Source organism: Triticum aestivum, chromosome 1D (assembly GCF_018294505.1).
Source record: "Triticum aestivum cultivar Chinese Spring chromosome 1D, IWGSC CS RefSeq v2.1, whole genome shotgun sequence".
Taxonomy (NCBI): Eukaryota; Viridiplantae; Streptophyta; class Magnoliopsida; order Poales; family Poaceae; genus Triticum; species Triticum aestivum.
Window position 1 is genome coordinate 16,943,806 of NC_057796.1, and position 4,358 is coordinate 16,948,163.

Below are 4,358 nucleotides of genomic sequence, written 5' to 3' on the forward strand. Positions count from 1 at the left end.
AAATTTTCGTTAAATCTGGTCAAACTACTTATTCAAGAAGTATTAGTGTTACTAAATAATTATTCAAGAATATTAGTGTTACTAAATAATTATTTCAGTTTTTTTGAATTTTGGTCAAATCTGGTCAAACTGTGGTCAAAAAATGGTCAAACTACTTATTCAAGAAATATTAGTGTTACTAAATAATTATTGTTTTTTAGAACAATAGTTTCAAAGTCAAACAGTGAAATGTGTGACTTCATGCTCAAGCTAAACTACTAAGGGTTAAGAGGATTGACATCTTACTATTGTCACGAAAACAACAAGTGCAGACTTGGAAACGAGGGAGAATAGAACCCAGAAGTTAAGCGTGCTCAGGCTGGGGAGTGGGAGGATGGGTGATCGTTCATGAACTTAGATGATTTGGAATGATGAGGGGTGATTAGAGATTAAATTGAGCAGTGATGAGGGGTGATTAGAGATTAGAGGTTAAAATAATTCAAAAATTCAAAAATCGGGAGAAAATTTCAAAAAAATATATTCAATTTTTTTTCAAAAAATCCTTTAGTACCGGTTGGTGTTACCAACCGGGACTAAAGGTGGACCTCTAGGCAGCAGCCACGTGGAGGGCCTTTAGTCCCGGTTCGTATAAGAACCGGGACTAAAGGGGGGGGCCTTTAATAATGACCCTTTAGTCCCGGTTCCAGAATCTGGACTAAAGGCCCTATAGAACCGGGACAAAAGGCCCTTTTTCTACTAGTGTGATGCTACCGGTGCACGTCCACCAGATCCCGTTGCACACTGAATTTTTTTTGAAAAAATGCAGACAAAATTTAGTGCATCGACACAACATCAATCTATGTTGTCACAAAAATTCAAATCAAAATTCAAAACAATGATCAAGATACAAAAATGACAAATTTGACGTTAGTGTGCTAATGGGCCAAAACTGAAGCCCAACTTGTGTTATGTACTATTCAGTGTCAAATTTGTCATTTTTGTATCTCAAGCTATGTTTTAAATTTTAATTTGAATTGTTGTGACAACATACATTGATGTTGTGCCAATGCACTATTTTTTCGGATTTATTCGAACATTTCTCCATGTGCAACGGACGAACGGTGCATTGATAGGCAAAGGTCATTGTGGCTACGGCTCAGATATTTTAGCCAGCAACCGACGATTGGCTTCTATAAATAGGAAGTCGCTGCTGCTGCTTCAAACCACAACTCCAAGAGAATGAAAGAAGAGCAGGCCAGATGAGAGCGGAGTGAGGGGGGAGATGCTACAGAACCAGGGCTGGTCCTGAGATTTTGGGGGCTCAGGGCGAAACTAAAACTCTGGGATCTTTAATACTTGAGGCTTTGCAGTTTGCCCCTATTAATCAAGTCTCAACATTTAATTCATAATTGAGTTTCCAAGAGAATTTTTTAGAATGATGAATTCCGGAATGCATGAATTTTTTATAACTTGGATACGATTTTTCCATAGTCCAAAGCTCTTGAATTTTCAATGATGTGAGTGAATCCACATACAATTACATAAGACAATTTGTAAAATTTCCTACAAAATATTTCAATCCAATCCAAGAGGTCATCATCTTTAAAAAAATCAAATCAGAGGAAAGCAAATGTATAGCAGAAGTCATGCAAAGTTCCCACAAAATATTACAATCCAATCCAAGAGGTCATCATCTTTAAAAATCTACGTATGCTACAAACTAAAAGCCAATCACCTCAATCCTCATCATTGATCTAATTAATTATTTCTAACAGAAATGATTGAATTTGATCATTTATACTTTAGAAGTGGTTGAATTTCATACTGGTAATCTGATATACCTTTGGATTGGTGTTGATGATCTGCCGCTTGGCGATAAGCCGATAACACGATTTGCAAGGATTGACGTCTCATGGGAGGCCGCGCTGGGCGGTGTGGCCTTGTCGTGCGTGTGCATACGCACCCGAAGCCTAGATAGTGGAGTTCCTCGGCGTCCGGGTCGGAGTTGGAGCGTGGCCGCTTGTGATTGATGATTAACAAATTCGCGATTGGAGCGAACTTTTTTGTAGCGAAATTTGAGGAAAGGGAAATCTTGGTAACCTAGTTAAAGAGGAAACGTAGCGAACTATTTTTTTGTTGAGGAAAGCGATCTTATTAGAAGTAGCCTAGCGACCGGAAGATAAACTCGGAGGGTCCTTGAGTCATGGGATTTGCGTTCCTTTTTCTTCCTTTTGATTTGATCAGAGCGTGTCTACGTGCAGGCGTGAGGCAGCGTGCCTACCTGGTGGTCTGCCAGTTACGATCCTACCTGTGCCATGGGGCCCCATGGATGTTGGGGGCCAGGCCGGCCGCCCCTCCTGTTCCCCCTCAGGGCCGGCCCTGTGCAGAACATAGTCGTAGAAGAAGGGTGAGGGGGGAAGTGCTGATGAGCCTACAGAGATAGTTAGCGAGCCGACGCAGAAGATAACCAAGCTGCGGATGGAGAATATTCGTTTACAATGGTGCGGCGTTTATACAGTGGCGGGTCGTCTGATAAGGCCAAAAAGCTGTGTCACGGACCTATTGAAAACCTGATGACTCGCACTTTTGGGTAGGTCTAATGACGGCGAAGAAACATCTTTTCCGCTTTGGACCCTTCATGATAAAAGATGGGTCGGAGATTCGTTTCTCGGAGGACATTTGGCTAGGCAATGCTAACCCCCAAGAACAATATTCAGTTTTGTACCACATTGTTTGTGATAAGAATGATACTGTTGTGCAGGTGCTCAGTTCATTCCCGACGAATATTTCTTTCAGGCGGGATTTGATTGGCCCCTTCTTAGGTCATAGAAATATATGTTATCGTGACACAAGGACGTGATTTGTTTCGCTGGAACCTCACTACATCTGGGTCCTTCATAGTCGACTATGGATCGTGCGCTCAGTATTCAGAGGTCCTAGTGAATAATAACAAGAAATTTTCATCTGGTACTGTTGCTGATATGTCAGAATTTTTCATGATCATTTTTCGCTGGAACCTCACTACATCTGGGTCCTTCATAGTCGACTATGGATCGTGCGCTCAGTCATTCAGAAGTCCTAGTGAACGGAGGCAGAAAATTTGGATTAGGGGGCCAAGTACTATTAAAATAGGTTGGGGAGAGCCAAACCTAAGGAAACTAGATGTTTAGTAGTAAAAATTTCTAAGTCTACACCGTTCATCAATAATTTAGTAGCAAAATCATGATGTTAGGGGGGGCAGACCTCTGTTGGCACCCCTGTCTCCGCGAGTGGGTATAATTGAAGGGGAGTTGTGCTAACCAAAGATAACGTCGTCGTCGCAATTGGCAAGGAAGAAAGAAGTGTAGTTTTTGTACTCTTGATGAGACAATCAAGCACCTCTTTTTTCAATCTAAATTTGTTCGTCTTACGTGGCCAGTCATCCAAATAGTGTCTAATTTGTACCCATCCACGAGTGTTGCCAATATTTTTGGTCACTGGTTTGATGATATTCCAATTAGATTCAGAATGCTAATAAGGGTGGGAGTGTATGCCTTATTATTGGAGCTTTGGCTATGTAGATATGATTTGGTTTTTGAGAGCAAAATTTCCTATGCTTTACATGTTATTTTTCACTGTACGCACTTCCTTCGACGTTGTACCAAACGGAGTACCGATCACTGTTTAAAGCGGTGTGTATACGTTACACCAAACAGAATACCAACCGCTGTTCAAGGCGGTGTGTATGCGATTGGAGCGGGTGGCCAGGGACGTTTTTACCCAACATGGATGGCAGCATAATGTCCGAATCAGTCCACCACCTCATTCGTCGTAGGCATAGTGTCGGTCCTATTTAACGGTACTGTTGCTGATATGTCAGAATTTTTTATGTCAGTATATTAGTGTTTGGCTATGTGCATCATAATTATGCAGACCAGATATTGCTCATCATACATGGTATCCGCTTAATGCTACATTTTGAGGTAATAAAAATGCCCATTATCAAAAAATAAACTGAATGACGAAGTAGGTGCTACCAAAGTTCTTACTGTAAATAAAACAGTCTCACGCTGTGAATAAACTTGCTTATGTTCACTGATGATGATGGTCAAGCGAGCAGAATTATACTTTCGTGCATTATCAAAGGGCCAAGGCAAACATCCATCTTTCCACCAGTATTCCTTAATTTAAGGTTAGATCTAGTGGGTAACCATCCAGGTCATAGCTATCCAAAGAGACGAGAGGACGCGAATGCCACACTACAATAAGTAACTAACTACAACTAGTCGTCAACCCGTGCATCCGCACGGGCCTATTTCTGATAGTTGTTTCTTGGAAACACCTCTTAGGAATTAATAGGGAAATACTAATTATAGTATATTTTTGATTTATTGCAAGTA